General features: G+C 46.9%; 1 long non-coding RNA gene across 3 annotated transcripts; it reads right to left on the bottom strand.

The window, feature by feature from the left end:
- Positions 1-257: 257 nt before the first annotated feature.
- LOC308177270 lies at positions 258-17,625 on the bottom strand. Of its 3 annotated transcripts, XR_013938960.1 has the most exons (6): positions 16,784-17,625; positions 9,869-10,140; positions 6,708-6,830; positions 5,939-6,046; positions 2,872-2,934; positions 258-736 (listed from the first exon to the last, which is right to left on the bottom strand). It is a non-coding gene; the product is annotated as an uncharacterized lncRNA (long non-coding RNA). The 3 variants fall into 3 exon arrangements; XR_013938961.1 differs by lacking the exon at positions 9,869-10,140 and having other exon boundaries at positions 16,784-17,013; XR_013938962.1 differs by lacking the exons at positions 2,872-2,934; positions 9,869-10,140 and having other exon boundaries at positions 16,784-17,013.
- Between the last annotated feature and the right edge of the window lie 3,407 nt (positions 17,626-21,032).

Genomic DNA, 21,032 nt, shown 5'->3' with positions numbered 1-21,032 from the left:
ACTAGGAATAATCAGACAAAAACAAGGTGTCTTCTCCAAACAACATGATTTCAAGAAAAAGCAATGGACTCCATAGACTTACTTAAAAACAGCTGGAGCAAACAAGCACTTCACACTGGCTAACAGAATGGGGGAACTTAATCAGAAACCTCATAAATTTGTACTCCAGCTTCAATTAAAACAAAAGATTCCTACACATCCAAAAAAAATCCCACCAAAAATGATATTAAGGCTAATGCTTCCGTCACCCACATTGGTATGATTATAGTTGCCAGAACCTTTATTAACCGAACACCATATTTATTAACAGCTTGCTAGCCAGCGCTGTGACATAGAACAATGTTGTCCTTGGCTGTTTTCCCAACACAGAGGAACGGTACCAGCTCCACTTCTGCAACAGTTTGCTGTTAGGATCACACCCCAACAGACACTTCCGAAATTGGGGTGGAAAGGAAACCTGACAGCATGGAATCAGTCAGGCATTCAGCAAGTTTGCTCAATACCTTGTCACGTTTACAGAGAGGATCAGAACACAGATGCAAAGGCTCCTGCCCAAGTCAAGGAAGGAGAGTCAGTTCCCTCGGTGTGCGGCTGTGTTGCTCAGCAAGTGCCTCACTTGGGGTATTTGACAAACTGACACTCTGCCAAACTGAGTGTCGAACTCAGCTTGTCAAATACACGCAGTGCTGCACTGCAGCTCTCTCCAGGCTGTCACAGTCTTCACTGAGATGCTGTCCTGGGCAAATGAAAAGGGAAAAGAAGGTTTGAACCTCCTGTTAAACTTCAGAGACTTTTTCCAGTTAGCGAACTGTCATCATCCCTCCCGCATTTCCCCCTCCACTGTTTTTCTTTGGGTAAGGGAGAACCACACAAGCAGACATTGCCTTCTGCTGAGGGAAATGTCCACTGTATTAGTTCAAAGGCTAAAGCTCTGTGGAGCTGGAAATGATGCCAAGTTTTAAACTAACCTTCTGCCTTAGCTATACATCTACCTTGGTAGCTTGAAATATTGACAAAATGTCCATCCAAATGCTCAGACATGCCATTTGGGTACATCATCATGAAGACCAATGTCTCTCTAGACACACACAGTCTAGACGACAACCCTGCAATACTGCAGTGGAACAGTTCTGCATTGGTTAGAGATAAGGGCATGATAATCTAACAGACTTTTCACAGCTTTCATTTTTATCCTCCTAAATTTAAACAAGTTTTCCAGGCTTCTCAGATTTAATTTCTTTTATTTGGGTCCCTGTGGTACAGGTTGGGGTGAAATCCTGGCTCTATACATGCCAAAGATGAAGTTCCTTTCGGCAGGAATAGCCTTAGGGTTTTACCTCTTATTGTACTGCTGATAGCTAAAACCAATCTTTTTACCTAGACCTAAAGATTTGAAGAAGGAACCCTTCTAGACTGTCTGAAAAAAAAAAAGTACAACTCTGCCCCTGTGCATGCATGTAGAGGATCACCACTGGTTCTTCTGGAACTAAGATCAGCTGCCAGCATTGGCTCAGAGTCCAGTGCCATGTGTGTTCACTTCTGGAAAAAAAAAAAGTAAAAAAAAAGAAAAAGCAGCCACAGCAGCCTCTGGTCCCTGCAAACTTCAGTCCCAAACTCTGCCTGCCAGCATGAAGCTGCACTGTTACATGTTATAAAGACTGTGATATTAAATAAAAACCAAAGCACCACACAGAGAAACAATGAACTTCTTTGGGAATGAAGTGAAACTTTCTCTTCCGTTGTCAAACCAACCCCCTTCTGCTTCATTTCGAGCTCACAGAAGAAGCCTCTCCTGCAATAAATGGAGTTTTTCACCCTAACACACTGACATAATCCACGTTCCTTTAAGTATGAATATAAGCTCCTCCTCCCAGTATTCCTTAGCACAAAGACCAGAAGATGTTGTCAACTCCTCTGTTACTTTAACAAGAGTATTAATTAAATTCAGAAAAGCACTTGAATTAAATAAAATATATGCAAGAGAAGATATTGCTAAGTACTACCATGCACTGTGTCATTCTGGGATGTTGACAGTTCAGAATTTGAGTCTAAAAACAATCTGAAATTCTGACATGTAACTCTTAGAAAAATTCATCGTGACTCCTAAACTGCACACATTTTGCATAACACTAGTTTAGTGTCATTCATATTCTCTGCAGGCCAGGCCCAGCTATAGCCTAATTTTAATCATGGCGCTTTTAGCTTCCTTCCTAGTCCCCTGATCTTAATTTCATGTGACCAGCAGCACCAGTTTCTGAGAAAGCAGCCAAACTATCTTTGGTATCAAAATGAAAAACTAAAACGGTTATGCTAATTATATTTTGGAAGGCTGACCATTAAAGACATAAAAGTAGAAATCAGCTGCAGTATGCTAACAGCATTCCACAGAGAGCAATTTATTTAATCTTTTCTATCTGACTTCTGGGGCTTTATTTTAAAAGGATGATCATAGGATCTCATCAATATGAAAAGGGAATGTATTTTTGTTGTTTTTTTTTTTTAATGTAAAAATACAAAATAAAAAATGTCAAATATGTGTTCTTTATACGTGCTCCAGAAACAGCAGAGTAAAAAAAGGTTTAACAGCAAAGAAACAGCTACAACTTTAAAGAGTAAATCAACTTCTAGATGAGGTTACTACAAAAGCTTTGCAATTCTTACATTCCCCCTACCCTCCACGTTACACCTTTAGTGTGATGTAGATAGCAAATAGCCCTTTGTTCTGGCTCTTAATTTGGAATAAATTTCAGCCACAGTAGATAAAAGTAGCACATTGCAATGGATAAAAGAAGTGCGTGCATTTCATGAGTATTAGAAAACTCATGTCAGTGCTAATAAGCTGATTTAAGATCATTCTAGCAAAAGACTTACTGGTTTAACCACGATTCAAACTGATCTGTGGTTGGTCAAATTCCTCTCCTTCCAAATCAAACTCTGCAGTACCATGGAAAATGAAAAAAAAAAAACCATGTTCTGAAGGGTTCACATAGCTGTTGTTGGTCTTAATAAAGCCAGGATGAGCTCTCTCTGCCTGAAAATGCTTTCAGTAAAGAGTTAGGTACTGCATGCTAACTACTGGCAGCACAGAGGTAAAAGAAAAATAAACCTGTCCCCCCATAATACCTCCCAGACATAGCAAAGTGTGATGGAGGGGCTGAGCTGCACAAAGAAAGACTGAGCAGGTTTTTCAGCAGGTATCAGTTACTAGACTTGCCTTAACTTTAATGCTGATTTCTAACAGTGGGAGATCTGGCCTTGAGAGGAGGAAAAAAAAAAGGGGGGGGTGGGGGGAGAGTAAAAAAACAGAGCATTGCTTCTGCTATTGCAGCTTAAAATAATCCCCCATTGTGGCTTTCTGAGGGGGAAAACAGCCACAAGAAACGTTGCTGTCAGCAACAGATAAGAGGAGGGTCACACAGTGGAGATAATTCTATCAGCAGATGGGAACAGAGCTTTCTACCCCACCCTGTAATGATAGTATCTCATTTGAATGGATTTTTCATTGTCAGAGCTTCTGGTTTCAGGCTAAAATGGGTATTTCCAACTACAGGCTTAGTGTCATAAAACAGACTGAGCAATCAAGTGCATACTCTGGGGGAAAAACAGAAAGTTTTTCTTCCTCCATTCTCCAGTAAGTCCCTTACTGAAGTCAGAAAATGCTTTGTTTTCAACCCCCTCCAAGCCACATACCATCTCTCAGGGATTTTTACATGGCTGTGAGACAGCTCTGCAACTTGTGATGAAAATAAATGTAAAGTAAAATTATTGCATAGGTTTGACTCTAAGCCTAATAACATGTGTAAACATGTGGCTGTGTGTTTTTCACATGCTAAGTGGCAATGTCCTGAGACGCAGATTGCAGCAATTTCAGGACATGCAGTTATTATTCAAGATTTGAGCTGGAATCAAGGCCATCGCTGTTTTCTGCTTAGTTAAACCCAAATGGCAGCCTGCATTGGAAGTAAGAATCCCCACAGATCTGTGGTGAATGGGGTCTGCTGATCCTGGCCATCAGCAAACCTTGGGACATGCTTCTCCTAGGAGCTAGAATTCTTCGTTATAACCAAATCAAATTCAAATGAGTTTGCTCATGGCAGACTTCCATTGGCTGCCATTCTGATCCATTTAGGATCTTCTCATGCTCCCAACGCTGCAGCTGAAACTGCTGTGAGCTTTGCCTGACAAATTTTGGAATATTTGGCTCAGGAGGTTCAATTTCATCTATAAGGCAGGCTCCAGCAAAGCCTGGAGCTGAAGCCCAAGGGGTTTGCTTCACTGCAGGCAAGCTGGGCTATATACGCAAGCATATCTCCCTGTAGCACGTCTTCTGACTTGGATAAGCTAGTAACGTAAAAACAGAGCAAAAGGCCAAATGCTGCAGCCAGTTCATTATTAACTCCTGCTCTTTAGCTGGCAGGTCCTAAAGCAGCTCTAAGCTACCTGCTCTGCCATACAGCTCAGCTCCGGTCTGAGCCCATTGCTGCAAACAGCGCCATATTCTGCTTTGCCAGAGGGCTCACAGGGTTGAAGATGGAGCCTTTTCAGTGGCATATGAATTGCTTGCTCCCCAGGAGGAGCTGTGAAACTGCAGCATAGGGCAGCAGCTTCATGGACAGCCCCGTCCCTGCCCCTGCTGGAACCTGGAGGCCTTTTCTCCCCCTGGCTCTGCAGCAACTGGGAAGGCCCTTGCCTCTCCTTTCAGGGGTCTTTGGGCTGCAGGTCACTGGATGAGGTGGTGACCAGCTGCCTTGTCCTAAGGAAAATTCCTAGGCACCGTGACTTGGTGAGCAAAGCCACTGCCCCAGTTTTGGTGCGGACCTGGGTGAGAGTCTGAAGCGCATCAGTGAGGACTATCCCTAAGCAGCTGCAGGAAGCATAAACCAGCCACACGTTCCTGGTGCTGTCTTCCTGTGCTACTCTGTTACCTCTACCACACAGCCCTATGTACGTTGGTTTTTGTCCTTGCTTTTGTCAAAAGACTGAGAGCAGCCCCTCCTTGCTCAGCCCAAGCTGTCTGTCCCCTCTGCCTATCCCTGCTTCACAATAAACGTCTTCTCCATCTTGCCCTGTGAATCTGACTTTCACTCTTCAAACTTGCTCCAAAAAGTGAAAAGCATAATCCAGCACTTTTTCCTGACAGACAAATTAGCCCCACTTCTAATGGGAAACTACACAGTCTCCTACCTTGTGCCTCTACATCTCCTTCCCATACCTTCCCTCTGTTTTCGCCGTGGAGGCTCTCCTGGTACCACTGTCCATCTGTCTGCACACAGCAGTGCGCTGACGGGCACTGTCACGCAGGAGACAGCAAGGCTGCCCGCCCCTCTGCCCGGTGCCACGCGTGACACGTCGGTGCTGTGTTGGTGCCCTCACTGCATGCTGTTTGGAGCCTTCTTCAGCAGGGCTTTGCAGAGCTGCACCCCTATTGCAGCAGTTCAGTGCCAGGCCCAGGTCCTGGACAGGCTTTCCTGCAGCACCCAAGATCAAACCCGCCTCTCCTGTCAGATCAGCACTCGTGGTAAAACCTGTCCAGTGGGACAGCGAGGTGGATGGGCCAACCCTGCTACCCCCCCTCTTCAGGAGCAGGTACGCCCCTGGCAGGCACACTGCTGAGGTCTGGGACATTCAAAAGCAACCCTGATCCAGACCTCAGGCCCGGGATTGCTGTAAGGGACAGAAAAACAGGATGCACTGGTCCCCGCTCCTGTCTGCCCCACAGCTCAGCACACAGAGAGTCACAAGCACAAGGCACCATTCAAACACTCGGGTGAGGAGGTTGTGGGTTTCGCTTATGGCTGCAGGAACAGCTTGCAAGAGCAGGAACCAGAAACGCTGCAACCAGCACCTCACAGCTTGCGCAAAAGGACCAGGAAGGGCCTGATAAACCCATTACCTGGCATTGCTGGCCGCGTGCCCTCCCGCATCCCCCTGTACTCACCTTTGATCTCCAGCCCCTGCCCTGGCTCCTCCGCAGCGCTCAGAGGACTCTGCCTTCAGCTGTGAAGGGGAGGGAAGGAGGTGCGCAGGTGACCACTCATCTGACAGCCTGGAGTCAATGGGCAGCGAAGAAAAGGAGCTGAAGAGCATGGCTGCGCCTGGCTGGGACACCAGCTCTCCCTGGTAAAACCCTCCTCCATCCCACAACTTCCCCCACTCTTCGTTTGCGGTGTCTCATCTATGACTAATTGAGATCAAAATCTCCCTACAGCCAGCAACTCATCTGTAGCGTACGTGCATGTGAGCCCAGTGGGAAGCACGTGCATCCCTGTACCAAGTAGGCTACGTACGCATCGCTAATGATATAAATTGTCATTCACCCTCATCAATGAATCAGGGTCCCAAGGACAGCACTCTCTGTCTGAGATGGGAGAAGTTTGCATGCCCTAACCCTGTGCTTGCAGAAGCATACACTGCCCCACACCACAGCTCCTCCCCAAAGGGAAATACCAAAAAAGCTCCTCTGGTTTAGGAAGATGGGCTCCCAACATGGAGGGGAGGCAACCCAAATCTGAGCTGGCTCCGGTCCCCTGGAAACTGGTGGTGTAATGGAGGCAGAACAGCTTTCTGCATTGCCAGGGATGCAGGCATCCCACGTGTTTTGGCACCCCACCACCAGCGGTCCATGGGGCAACCACCCCCGGGGGTGATCCCCCCCCCCCCCATCCCCAGCCACCCGTCAGCCAGCTGGATGGGGAGCTGGCACCTACCGTGCTGAGCTAGCCGGGCCCCACCAGGGCAGGGGCACCAGCATGGGGCTGGCCCCAGTGGTGGGGGCACAGCCCAGGCACACAGCTCGTTTTTGAAGGGGCCGCTCCTCCTTCGAGAGGAAGCTGCGAATGGGGAAGATAAGGCTGAGGTTAGATAACAGGAAACGTCTGGATGCGAGTGACAACACGTCCAGGTTGTGAAAGCTGTTCTCCCCATCCCGCGCCAGGCTGCAAGGCTCAGAGCAGGGTGAGAGGCAGCTGGGACAGCCCTCACCCTGTGCAGCCATGTCACCTCAGCAGGCCTGGGCCACCAGAGCAGTGCTGCTTCTCTCTTCATGTCCCAGCTGAAGGCATTGTCCTGCCGGCCCTGGTATTTCCACAGGGAAGTGGCCTGGGCAGCTGCGCTGGCTGCCCACAGCCAGCCACCCCTCAGCTGCCCAGCCCACAGCAAATCCAAGCCGTGTGGGACCAGAGGAGCTGTGAGGAGGGCCACAGTGCAGGGCAGAGACTGCCAGGAAGGCTTTGGCTCAGGGGACAGGCTCATTGCCATGCTTGGCCCTGAGGGGTCTCTTGTGTCTCTTGGCTGCATAAGGAGCAGGGACAAGGGCTGCCGAGGTTCATGCAGAAAAGTAAGAAATAATGCTTTGTTCAGAGTCATTTGGAATTATAACCAAAGCAAGATCCTCTGTTTCTCACCTCCTGTCCTCTCATGGCCTGCCTGCAATACTGGGTACCCTAAGGTAGATGCGCCATCATCTCTTAGTGCTACTTCCATCTAACCTGCCCAGGAGCAAGGCCAGTCAACGCAGCTCGAAACAGCAGCCAATGAGCTATCTGTGCTCAAACTATCAATACAGAAGCCAAACTGATTCAAGCAAAAGCAGAAATTTTAGAGAGAGATTCCTTAGTGTGGAGAATATGGCATACTACATTTTTTCAGGTGAAGACTCATCAAAAGCGTCACTTTGTGCCTGCACTGTCCCAAGAGCGTTTGCCAACAGCTAGCAGTGCCAGTGTGATGAAGACTTTGTTATCCTTCTTACAGGACTGATCTTCTCACTCCCAATGCTCAGCTGCTATCTTTCCTTTCCAATTTTTGCCTCACAGGTTTCCCTTCCCAGCCTCCCCATTTCTGTCCTGGCTTTACAGCCAAACCGCACGGAGATCCTCCTGCTAATGCAGGCCCCAGCAGCAAATGCTAGAGGATCTCCAGCAGCTTTCAGTTACATTATCAGCATGCTTGGGCTGCAGCCACATATTTTACTATGCTTCTGCAGTTCTATCCAAACCCCTGATCTGGAAAACACACATGTCTGAGAGTAACTGTGTATTCTGAGTTCCTTGGAACTGCACACAGGCTACTTCTGAGCCTACATGTGGATGCTGGGGACACCAGCTTCCCTGCTAAAAGAAAAACTTGGCCCTTGTGCTGAGGGATAGTTAGATAATGAGGAATACAGTTACTCTCAAGTTCCTCTTTCATCTGCCTGTGTTTTAAAATATATAATAAAAGAGGAATGGAAAGGTCTGGTTGGTTTTGCTTTGGTTTTAATTGGAGGAAAGAAATAGGCTTGTTCATGTAGTTTGTATAGTTTTTTCCTAGGTTTCTTTTTCACTCTCCCTTTCTCTTGCCTGTACCCAAAAGGCTTTGAAATGGGTCACCTTTGAGGTGAACTATAGAAAGAAAAAAAAGGCAGATATTTTATTTCCACTCTTTGTGGGAATGCAATACAGAGGAGATTAGGAGACTTACTGCAAGTCTGATGATTTTGTCCTGCTCATTTTTGTGTCACCTGGCTGCACCTGATAGCAAGCCTTGCAAATCTAGGAACAGAATCACCCTGAAAAATGCTCTTTGGATATTTCTTGCTCCCCTTGGGTGGTTACACAAATTATTACTAACTTTACATGTCCAGAGCAAGAAACAGACTGATAAAAAACAGTAATGAAACTGAACCAGTGTGAAAAGCAGCAAGATCATTTCACATCCAACAAAAAGGCCCAAGGGCATGACTGCAAACTTTGTGTTAGGAGCTGGGATCCTTCACTGCCAACCTGCAACGAATTCCCTGTCTGCATTCCATGGTACCATCCAAATCAGCTAGCTTGAAGTTTATTCAGTTATGTCAGCACGAGCTTCTGTCAGACTTCCTAGCAGAGGTACCAACACAGACCTTTAAACCTTGCAGCGGGTCGATCTAGTGCCCCTCTCCAGCCAAGATGCTCTTCTTCACACTGCACCTAACTGCCGCGCAGTCCTGCAGACCAACATTGATATCTAAGGTGGATGTTTCACTGCAAAGCTGACTTCCTCTGCAGCTTACAAATGTCACCACACTACCCTACTCAGTGCAATAGCCTTGAAATTGCACTCAATATTTCCTAATCAAGCTAGCTTTTTCAGTACATTTGCAGCATGCAGCTCTCTGGCCTGCTCTGGGAAGGGGAAGAAGGGAGGTAGAGAAGCTGGGCAGATTACAGATGGCCAACAAATACCATCTCAGAGGTCTTTACACGTTGTTACCCAAACCACAAAATTGTCTTGGAAAACAACACAAAAAAGTGGCTAAAATGGGTCAGAGAGACAGTCTGATTAGCACACAGTAAGTTATTTTGCATTTTAGTTTCAAGTTACTGTACTTTTTACCCGTCATAAAATAAGCCATAAAGAATTAGCAGGTTTGTACTGGACACAGACACACATTCAGGCTCATTCTACATCTGCACTGCTCTGTATTCATTAATCTTAACTGAGTTAGTAAATGCCAGATGAATGCTGAGTTTGCACCACTCGTCAGTGTACCTTCACAGGACAGCAGGAGATTTTCCCTTGGGACAATTCATTGCATAAATATCTTCAAAGCCAACATGCTCCTCTTGATGAAGCAATTAAAGCTATATAGACCAAATCAGGCCTGATGACAATCATCAGTGGCTGCCTTTCATTTCAGTTTTCTCATACAACCCAGTTCTGCTGTTCTGCAGCATCAAGAATTGAGACCAACAGCTTTTACGCCACTATACCAAGTGATGCAAACACAAATTATTCCTATATCAAACTAAAAAATACCAAACCGCTCTCCCTCAGATTCTCCTCTCATGTGAAGAGCGCTATTTCCCTGTGCACTGGCTATTTTCAGTATCATTTTCAATTGACTTGCCTCCATCCATGGGTCTTGGGGGAGCTTTCAGATTAAATCCCAAAGAGCCAGTCACTGCTGGACTTTCTCCTGAGCTGTCTCTGAGCAGCAGTTGCTGATGTGCCCTGCCTGCAGCACAGTGTCAGTGCCTGAGGCTCTAAAGAAGACAGGAACGCACCCTCCAGCAGTCAGCTGAGCACAGCACTTGGCGATTTCTCCAGATGTCACCGAACTCTTACCCTTCTCCACGTTACAGATGGTGTATAGGCAAAGCTGAGGGGTCCAGTGTGAGCCTAGCAAAAATGTGCACAGGGGGAAAAAAAGAAAGAAAAAACAGTACAAAGAAGGTCATTCACATGAGTGACCATACCACTATGAGAGGTGAGGAGAGGAGGAAAAGGGAGGCCAGGAGCAATTCTGAGCCTTACATCTAGAAGCACTCATGGACCTGGATCCTCCAGGGAGTGGAAGGGGATGAGCACTGTCAACCTCCAGAAGACAGAGGATGAAGCCACAGCTTAGCTCGAGGCACAAAAAAAAAAAAAAAGGCAAACAAAAAAAAACCTACACCAATGCAGGAAAAAATGACAACTATTTCTTGAAGGCAGTACATGATGGAGGAGCTGTACATGATGGAGGAGCTCACTGGGGAGACCCTCCCGCAACAAAGGCCTTTAAGCCCCGCAGCAGGCCTCGCGGGAAGAATCTCTTTGGCCAGCAAGCTAGGTCAGAGACATTGCATCCTTGCCACCAGTCTGCCTGTGGACATAAGACTTCACCACTAGTCTGCCTGTTTGCTAGTTCCTTCTGCAAAACAGACACTCGGCTAAACTCTGCCTCTCTGGCTAACCTGAGCTTTGAGTCATGTGAAGATATTTTTTCCATTTTGAACCCTTACTTCATTCCAAAAAGAGAAAAAAAAATAATCATACCACATGGACCTTCCATTTTGCTGTAAATGCTATCTCCCTCCCTTCCTGCCCCCTTCTCAGGCAGGCACACAGTGGTAAGAGTCAGAGGCTGGGCTCTAGCAAATGGAGGATGTTTCTGTTCGTGGTTGATTATGTGTTTGTCACTTTTATTTTAGACTTCTGGTTAAGGAAAGAGAGGGAGAGAGAGAGAAGGGCACAAACCAAGAGGCTCAAAGCTGTTTTTCAGATGGACAGTGACAGATAAGAAAACCCCACTAACTGTCACAGTCATTGAATGACCCAAAACACATTCTGTACAGCATACACTATTAATAATAGTAGTATAAAATGAATAATAGCAGTGTAAGTATTGTAATTCCAAAGAAGTAGAAAAAGAATGTCAGGCAGAGGTCAAGTGGGTTCAGGTAGCTTGAGTCCGTTCCTACTCCACATCAATTAGTACGCCTAGATTTTTATATGAGGAGAGGAAAACCAGACCATCTTTTGTTTTCCCCAAGTCTGCCATCCCGTTCAGCAGAGACCAGTTCTCTGTTCATGTGCTAAGAATCATAACCTTGCCTAGAGGTTTTCCTTCAAAATAAGCTCATATTGCAGCTATCTATCTCCTTAATTTCACCACATCATCGAAAAATAAAGCCATATTTTCCTGTATTTACTCCCTCAAAGGACTATGTTTTCTCTTGCAGTAATCTTGTTATGTGGCTAGGCAAAGAATAAGTCTTACACTGGGTAAGACTTTGATAGACTCTCTCAAAGAAATTTGGATCTGTGAAGATCTATTTTATTCACTGCTGATGTCAGTGCAGTTACTGCATACGCATTACCCCTAATAACAGAATCCTGCCCTAGAATACTAAGAAAACAGCCATGGATTCACCTTTTTTTTTTTCTTTAATAGCAGAATTTTTTAACAAGCATGTAAGTCATCAAAAAGCCAGGATTGTGCTGATTCTCTCCCCACAAGAGATTGTGCTTTGGATGCTAATCATTGTCTTTTACTGATCATGATAAGTTACCTTTCTCTGCATGCTATGTTCAGAAACAATGCATTAGCCAAGTTTCTCTGCTGCCAGTTTCTGGTGATCTTATCAGATGAACATCCTGGGTATAGAGCATGTCTAGTTGCTAGACTGCATAACAAGCAAAGGTCTGTGTTAAACTTGCACACTCTCATCCTGTGGCTATTGGAGGACCTGAACGGTACCAGGCCTTTTCTGGCATGGGAATGCATCAGGAAAAGCAGCTCTGCAGAGCAGTGTTCCGATATGGTCATCGCTCAAGAGGCCATTGCTGGCAAAAGTAATTAGAAAAGTCAGGAAAGAAAAATGCATCAGGACTTTTAAGTTCAGAGATACTAATTCTGAAAGGCTTCTGAGTCACAGATAACTGGAGAATGGGAGTGCACTATGCAGATACCAGTTACTCTGTTCTTCAGTTCTTTCCTTGGCATCTGCTGTTGGCAAACCCTAAGCGATAGGGTGCCAGCTTGGCTGGCCCCTTGTCTGACCTCAGGCAGATGCTCTGCTGTTCAGTTAAGCCTCAGACAACTGCAGAAACAACACGAGACCAACAGTACCAGGAATGCCTGCAATACCAAAATGGTGTGTTTATCAGTCCTGCACTCCCACAGGCCTGCAGGCAGCCACCACAGTGTCACCAAGATGCCAGCTTTTGCTGTTCTTGGACCCTCTGCTTCGGGCTTCCAGGAGGAGAGTTGTGTAGCTTATCGCCCACCCCCCTTTTAGCACACAGAGGGCATTTCAACACTGCAGCCTTTGCTTGCAGAGTCATTGTCGTAGGGAAGTATGTGACCGCTGGGCTCCAGCTCGCAGCTAGCATGCTGTGTTGCTCAACAGCGACGGTTGGGTTTACATCAGCCATCACCCTCTGTGGCAATGAAATGCTTCCCCAGCACAGAGTTGCTCTTCAGCTGCAGAAACCATTGTAACAGAACAAAAGGGGGGGTCGCTGTACAGCATACGTCTGTGCCTCAATCCATCAGGCATGCTGCTGGGCATCCCCATAACCATTGGATCAAACTTGTCCTGCTTGGACACGGAAGGTCTTTGCAGCTGTTCTCCCCAAAGCTGTTCCTCTCCCACCCTACCCCCAATACCTCTCATATCAGGACCACCTGCTTCATCAGACCTCTTCACAGTGGGGCAAGAAAGACCCAAACAAAATTGTGCTGGTAATTGCTAACAAGTTTCAAAAGGGTAGGAGCCCTTTTTTATTGTATGTATTTCCTTGACTGGCTGCTACATTTTCCAACCTTCCCAAGGAGAAAAGTATAGAAAGAAAGATCACAGATCATAACCTGGGCAGTCCTTTCCTTCCTTTAAGGCTCATAAGAGAACATTCATTAAATTCTATGCCTCCACACTATAGCTGACCCGGGATGGACCTACCAAACAGACCAAAATATCTCCAACACCCAGTATTTATTTCCAGCACGTCTTTCCTTGTGTGATGGAGTTCTTGAAACATTCCAGGGCATTTTCCATGCCAGTGAAATTCCATCAGCACATCTCTTCACACTGGAATGTTTCACAGGCTATTGCCTACAGCAAGGATGCAGGCTGAAATGCCAGCATGTAGTAATCAAGAATTTCTCCACCTTTCCCAGAGCAGCTGAGTTGTTTGACATGATTTACTCATTCAGATATGAATCAAAGACTCCTTCAAACAACAGCATGGAAAATGAAAAGTTCTATTGAACCTCATGGCTTAATCTTATCCCATGATGTGAGTGCCAATGAACTTTTGAAAACCCCAGTCTGAAAAGTTCAAATATATAAATACAAAAATGACTCCTTTACAAGCAGCTTATGGAGCATTGCACAAATCCATCAAGTTATATAAAAAGCGTATTTTAAGCAGACAGTGATCTTACACAACCTTATCCAGACAGTGAACTTGCACATTCGGCAGCAAGAGGGACACAAAATTGCCCATCAGAGCACGTTGCCCGAGCAAGGTATTAGTGTCAGAGCACCAATTACCCTGCTGAGCAGGTTACGATGCCACCAGGCAATTAGGCTGTCTGCAGGGCAGATTGGGAGGTCTTAATAGGGTCACAGCTGTTCTCATGGCCTCCTGTCACAGGCTGGGTAAATATGAACGTTGAATCTTAAAACTGTTCTACTGAGTATCACTTCTACACATTAGATTAAGGCTTTACCTAAGGATTTGTAGCTTTTACTAGATACGAGGCCAAATCTAGGGTGACTGATACATGGAAGTGCCTACATGGCAGGGAACGTGCTTTGCACCCAAAGTCACTGCTCCGTGCTCCCATTACTAATTGCTCTGGCCTCCTCTAGGATTGTATTTTCATTGCCCTCCTTCTGTCTCCATGCCCCAAACAATCTGCTCACTGCACATCCAGATAGCAGAGCGGTTAAAGCACACGGGGCCCTCAACAGCCCACCTTTGGCCGCCACCCTGCGCTTAAAGGTGGTCAATGGAAAGAGCGCGTGTGCCCGAACCGCGATGAGCGGGCACCGAGAGGCGGCCAGACCTGACCAGCGCTCACAGAGCGCTTCAGGAGGGGAGGCCCAAGACGAGCACGCTCCTCGAAAGCTCCAGGGAGAATCCGAAACGACCGCAACGGGGGCCCGGCGCGAGGCCCCTCTGCTCCGGGCGGCTGCGGGGCCGGGGGCGCTCGCCGCCGGTACGGGCCGGTGACGGCGGCAGGGCCCCGCTCCGCCGCGGGGTGGCGCCGCCGCCCAACGCCAGCCCCGCGCCCCCGCCGGGGGAAGGCGCAGCGCGGCGCCGGGCCGGGCCGGGCCGGGCTCGGCCCTCGAGCGGAGCGGGGCCGGCGGCGTTCGGCTCGCGCCCGTTTGGACCGGAGCGGCCGTGCGGGGAGGCTGAGCGCCTGCTCCCGAGGCGCTGACCGGGAATTCCGTCCTCGCCTTCCTCGGGAAAAGAGGGAGAGCGGCGGCGTCCTGCCGGGAGGCCAGCCGGTGGCACGCGTCCGGCACCCCTGCCCCGCGCAGCTGCTCCAGGTTGCGTCGCGTTTCTCGATCTAAACCAGGCCCTGCCCCGCGGGCCCGTCTTTGTCAAAACGCAGCCGCTAGGCAGAGGCACGGCGCCGGCTCTTCGCCTCTCCCATCGGAGCGGGCCGCTCGGCGAGCGTGCCGAAGGAGCAGCCGGCTGCCGGCGCTGCCTCGGGTGGCCGGCTGCCTGGCAGAGCCCCCGTTTCCATGACGGGCGGTGCTGTGGAAGCTGCATGGGAACATTCTTTGCAATCCTAGGCTTACGATCTCTCCAGGGAAAGAGCTGCTGCTCTGAAAAATACAAGGGCGACTTTTCAGTCTGGGGGTTGGATTTTATTTTTAAAGTCCGTGTAAAAATAATGCAAATAAAGGCTTGTGCCTGCTTGTGGAGCCCAGAAGACGGAGTGCTGGAGCAGTGGCAGAGACATTTTCCCAAGCAGCTTAGAGCAGTCCTGCTGAACAACCGCAACTGAAGTCAAAGCAGCAGCACTGAATTCTTTGCCCTGGGAATTGCCATCCTACCGGCTAAATGTGACCTTTAGTATTATTTTGTCAGCTCTAGTTGACAGTCAGTTCTGCTAGAACTTGATTAAGAAGACAAAGAAGGGCCTGGTAATTACAGTAATCTTAGGAATCTGGTTCTTGTCAACATCCCAACCAAGCAATTATCAGAACCATCACAGCCAGCTGCCTGCCTCATCCCTCCCAATCCCAACATCTCAGTTGCACATCCAAGCACAGTGTGTTTTGGAGAGCAACGCTATTCCCTGAGCTTCTATGAGCAGAGATGCTGGCAGCCTCCCATAATGGACTGGTGCCTGGTCACAGGGTATGTTCTGTGTCTGCACAAGGTTGCCTTCTTGTCAAGCACCTGTCACCTCACTGAGCTGCTGCACAGAGGTAAGCAGCAGGTGGGTTTCCCAAGCACACAAGCAGTAGCTGCCTTCCTCAGCAGAACAGCAGGGACACCAAGACAGCAAACTTGCAGAAGTGGGCTGTCTGTTCTTCTACACAACTACTGTCTCTGGTTCACGTTGGCAGGTGTAAGGAATTGCTTCCTTTACGGTTTAGGGACAAAAGTCAGGAGGGCAGTAGGGGAGATAAAAACATTTTTGCTTCTTCTAGAAAATAGGTGGATACTAGCACTGCAACCAGGGGAAGTAACTGGAGATGGTCTGGCCTTATCAGCCTCTTGCATAAACTCCTCTAAGCCACCTAAGAAGGTGCTGTCCAGTGTGGCATAAGGCTAGTGAGAGTTCCAAGAGGGAACTCACAAAGGAAAGATATACCAGAAGACCAGGGCTCTCTCTGAGTTAAGGCTTCCAACTTCGGCTCCACTGGAGATGTCTGCATTAAGTAGTGCAAGTGCTCTCTTTTTCTGACTCCTCTCTCTTAAAGAGTCCAAACAGATTGTGTTATATATTTGGGTGAGCCCTTCCTGGGCCCCTTGAGAGCAAAACATCTGAGACCTGTGCTTTATGCGACACCCAGAGATGGTCTCTGCTTCGTCGTTAACTTGATGGAGGTTATGGGCAAGAATTCCTGCATGACTTTCACATCTCAAGAAAGGGAAATGCACATTCAACCTTTCCAACTTATATTATGGGACAGAAGCAAGCAAGAGGAAGTGGACAGTCTTCACAAAGGACAGATTCAGGTGCAGAATCCATTTTGGAGGGGCAAAGCAGACTTCCAGCACATACAGACAGAGCAGCTTTGACCATCAAGACACAAAAATGAGCTCTACCATTTTCTCCTATTTGCTTAGCTCAGTTTCCTTCAGCCTGACCCAGGCAAATGTAGTTCTCTTTCTCTGACAGTTATAGTCCCGTAAGTTCTGCAAGCATTTCCAGTATGGATGAGCACTGGAACAAGTTTTATGCTACTAGCGCCTCCAGAGAGGGAAAGTTTGAGGGGCAAAAGGGATAGGTGAGTGAAAGAACATGCCACACAGCCAACACTTGGAATGCAGATGAGGTGTCAACTGCGGTGCAATGTGTACTCACCACTGGAACGTCCTGCAGGAAAGGGGCTGGCAGTGGTGGCGGGGCAGAGAGGATGAGAAACAAGGTGAGGAACTGAGCTGACCCACAACCTGCTCCGTCCCAAGGAAGGAGAGCCAGCCCTAGGGGAAAGTAGTGCCCCCCTTCGGCTCTATAAATAAGTGCAATCAGGTGGGTTTGCCTGGGCTTCCGAGAGCGATGGCAGCTGGCAATCACAGAGGAGCAGGGGCAGAGACACCTTATTACTCTGCAGGGACACCTGAGCTGAATCACCGACAGTATCTGCACGTCAGACTGGGGATCAGAATCCATATGAGCGCGAGGGGAGGGCGAGCAAAGGATAATGCTGATGAAATGGCAGAGTGTGCTCTGTAAGCTGCACAGCCTTGCCAATGCGTCACGCTCCTGCAGCAGACCCTGGAGCTCCCCTGCTAATCTGTGCAGGGCTCTAGCTCCCTTGCTGGGGTCCCACAAGCTCTCCTGCCCCGAGCTACCCAGAGGTCATCATGTATCCCTTCTGAGCAGTTCCTAAGTCATGCTGTCACTGGTGCAATTTGTCAATGAAAATGTTCTGCAATGTCATTTTCTCAGGGACAGAAACTCTTCATTTCTCTATTCAGGGCCACATTTTTTCACTTTAATCAATCATTTGTTCATACTGAGTGGGGCATGGTCCTCCTCATTTCATTTACTCTTTTCATTTACTTGACAAAATGAAAGGGTTCTCCAGGCTCTATATATAACATTTTTCACTTGCAAAAAAAAATGGGAAGAATAAAATAAATGCATATTTGGGATACTTTTTTTCTTTCTGTTATTGGTTCTTTGCCTTTTGCATCATGTTCCCATGAGAAAATATAAAAATCTTTCCTTACTTCACATGCTCTTACAGTTTGTTTGCTTTTTGTCTTTTAAACCTTTTCTCAGATTGTACACACACTTTCACAAACACACAGTGCGATCATAGTTTGAAAGCAAGTTTGTCTTCCCCAATGTTTTTTATTTTATATAATAAAAATTGGAAGCATTTCACTTCTGACAAAATCTCATCTTCAGCATCTCTCTCAAGCTTACGACGCACTGAAAATGTTTGACAGATTAGACCACACTGCTCCTGGACCTACCACTTACGGTCAGTACCTGCCGCACAGAACTGGCCATTGGCCTCTGGGCTGATGCTCAGCTCCCTCCGTGCAGCTCTGCAGAGAGAGCAGACGGTGCTGAGAGCACAGCTGAGAGCGCGAGTCCTCCAGCACCTGGGGGCCAGGGACACCACGGGACTGTGGCAGCCCTGGGCAGCCGCTGCTGTGATGGCCAGGGCTCAGGGCTCACCCTGCTGTGGGGCCAGTGAGCTGCTCTCCCACCTGTCCAGCTGAGACCACCAGGGGAAACTTTCTAGCAAGGAAACTCTGAACACAATGCTCCTAAGAACTTTTGCATTTAGCTGTGGGCCTGATTTAAACACAGAATCATAGAATCATAGAATATCCCGAGTTGGAAGGGACCCATAAGGATCATCGAGTCCAACATACTAGCAATAAAGTCCAAAGAGGTCCAGTAAGGCTGAAGTGGCACAATGGAGCTACTTCCCAAATATGATTTCTCATTTTCCTTCATTCCCAGCTAGACCTTATCAGGCTTTAAAGGAGAGCTTTTTCCTTCCAAATGCAAAGCTTCTTTCCTCTTAATCTCGAACCCATACTGCAACACAGCAGTGTTCTGGGAGAGCCCCCAGATAACGCAGCCTACAACCCCAAATGCAACAGGCCGTTCTCTGAGCTTTGAGGCCAAACAGCACAGCTTTGATTGTGTCCACATAATGAAGTTCTTGGTACCTGGTCTCCAGCATGTGGAGGCCTTGTGGTCCTAAGACATAATCCTTAACTTTTTGTGTGTTTTCTTTCCAGTTCAAAGAGCACGAAAGAGCACGCAGCCTGTGCTGCAATCCGTCAGAGGAGTATTTTCACAGCATGAAACTGTACTGCCTATGCTGCCTTTTGGCAGTGCTTCCTGATTTATGATATTGTCCAAACAATGCTCAGGCATAATTTCAGAGAATATTAATTAGCAGCAGCTGAAACAGTGCCAGGGTGTGAGATAATAATTAAGCAGGACAGATGATCACTGGTCCAGTGCGTAAGCTCACAAGCTGACAATGTTTTGTTTAACAACATAAACATAGCCTGGCAATCAACTGATGTTGCAGGGATGTGATCGAGGCATCATGTACCTTATATATTGCTTTGCCAACTGGGACATCCAGCAGCATCAGGAAACCTTGAGCCTTCCTAAACTGCTCTTTGTTTCTTCTTTTTCAGTGACCATCAGCTGCTATATAATGATTCAAGCCCTGTAATGTGTGTATCCTTGCCTGAAGCATTACAAAATCAGTTTTACTATGAAGTTTGTATTGATGCAAAAAAGCAAGAGTGTGAGTGATGCACACTGCATGAAGAGCTCAGGCAGGAATGGGTTGTTGTGGACATGCCAGATCTGTGCAGCAAGCCAAGGATTGCCACCTAGGAGAACAGGAGTGGGCTTTTCACCAAGGAGAGTAGCAACATTCAATTCATGCATCACATGTAGCACTAGTGGTGCCATGCTCAGGTGTTGTTGATACTAAAGAAACTGGGATCAGGGCTGCATGTGATGATGAAATGGTTTTGAAGGCGCAGAATCACACAGAATCGTAGGGGTTAGAAGGGACCTCAAGAGATCATCAGGTCTTGGCTGTTCTTCTTCAAATACCCAGCAAGCTACTTTGCTCCCACTGTTAGCAGAGAACAGAAATACATGAGCAGCAGTATCAGGATTGGGAGAGAATCTTTGATTATTCCTAGAATCCAGGCTGGTCCACATGTGGTGGACAAGTAGTTAAAACTATTTCAGGGTCATTAAGTTAAAAGAAAAATCATTTAAGAAGAAAGACTTCTAATATATTTGGAAGGATGTTAGAATCTTTTAAATAGCTCATCTTCTCTTGAATGCACCAGGAACTACTCATGGTCAGTAATGCATTCAATACAGTTTACCTTCTGTCTGCAACTTTTCCATGTCCCCATGTTATTTTCCCTAACTGACTCACTGTTTTAAATTATTTTCTTGTTCCAACCTGTGAACTTGTCCTCCACTTCACAGGCAGCTCTCAGCTTGGATGTACTAGTCAGAAACTGACCTGCATTGCGAATACAACTGGCTCATACAGGGCCACTCTGCTTCCAGTGAGATGATCATTACCAGGGAACTGCCGTTTCTTCTGCCATTCCATAATTTAATATTTGCTCAGAAAATCTTTGACATGAGTTCATGTTTTCTTAGATATTTCTACCAATCTTCTTCCAGGGAGCATTCAAGGAAAATGAGGGCAAAAGGAAATCAAACTCTATTTCAATTTCAAAAAGGAAGACAACAAAGAAACATCTGCACTCCATGGCATGTTTCAAGCCTCACGTCTGGGGTGGGAAGATATGTATGAAAGGAAAGGCACTTTGGCCCAGCGTAAGTTGGTTTCCTGATGCACATTCCCTTGCTTACCAAGGCCAGGTTAACATGATTTGAGTAATAGTGTTTCCATCTCCTTACCTTGGGAAATGATGCCAAGATTTTACAGATCTTGCTGCTAGGACACTTTTCTAACTGGGTTTCAATCTTATATGTCCTTTTGCACAGTCTCACCCCAATGCTTTCAGATAGAGGCTAAAATTAAGAAGAATGATATGAAACGAAGCCAAGGGAAATGCATTAAGTCATGTTTGCAGAGTACATTCAGAGAACAGGACAAAATGTCCTTGGGAAGAAAAAGAAATCGATCATTAATAATACATCTCATGGTGCAGACACCAAAGTTTTACAGCTGCTGTGAAGTCAGTGTGCGTTAACCGTAGTTATTGTGCAGTCCTGGAAAGTGAATATAGGCTAGTTGGGATCAAGGTAGACTAAGGTCTGTGATTAGAAAGTGTGCCTAGATCTTGTGAAACACTGAACAGCTCTGAGTTCTGCTACTACACAGTAAGTGCTAGGCACCCACACAAAATCTCCTGGATCTGCTGGCTTGCTGGATACACACTGGGTAACTTTTAGGAGCAGGGCTCAAACTCAATAACAGTGCATTAATCTGACTTCAGGTGTTTGGTGAACTGTTTAATTGCATGAGAGTTTAATGTCAGAGAGGGAACCAAAGCAATCGCTTCACTGAAAATGGATTACTATTCCAAACCCTGGGTAGAAGATCTGAGTCCAGCAACTTCTGACA

The sequence above is a fragment of the Anser brachyrhynchus genome (genome assembly GCF_964034855.1).
Source record: "Anser brachyrhynchus genome assembly, chromosome: 13".
Classification (NCBI taxonomy): domain Eukaryota; kingdom Metazoa; phylum Chordata; class Aves; order Anseriformes; family Anatidae; genus Anser; species Anser brachyrhynchus.
The sequence above is the reverse complement of the archived record's forward strand: the minus strand, read 5'-3'. Positions and strand labels throughout refer to the sequence as shown.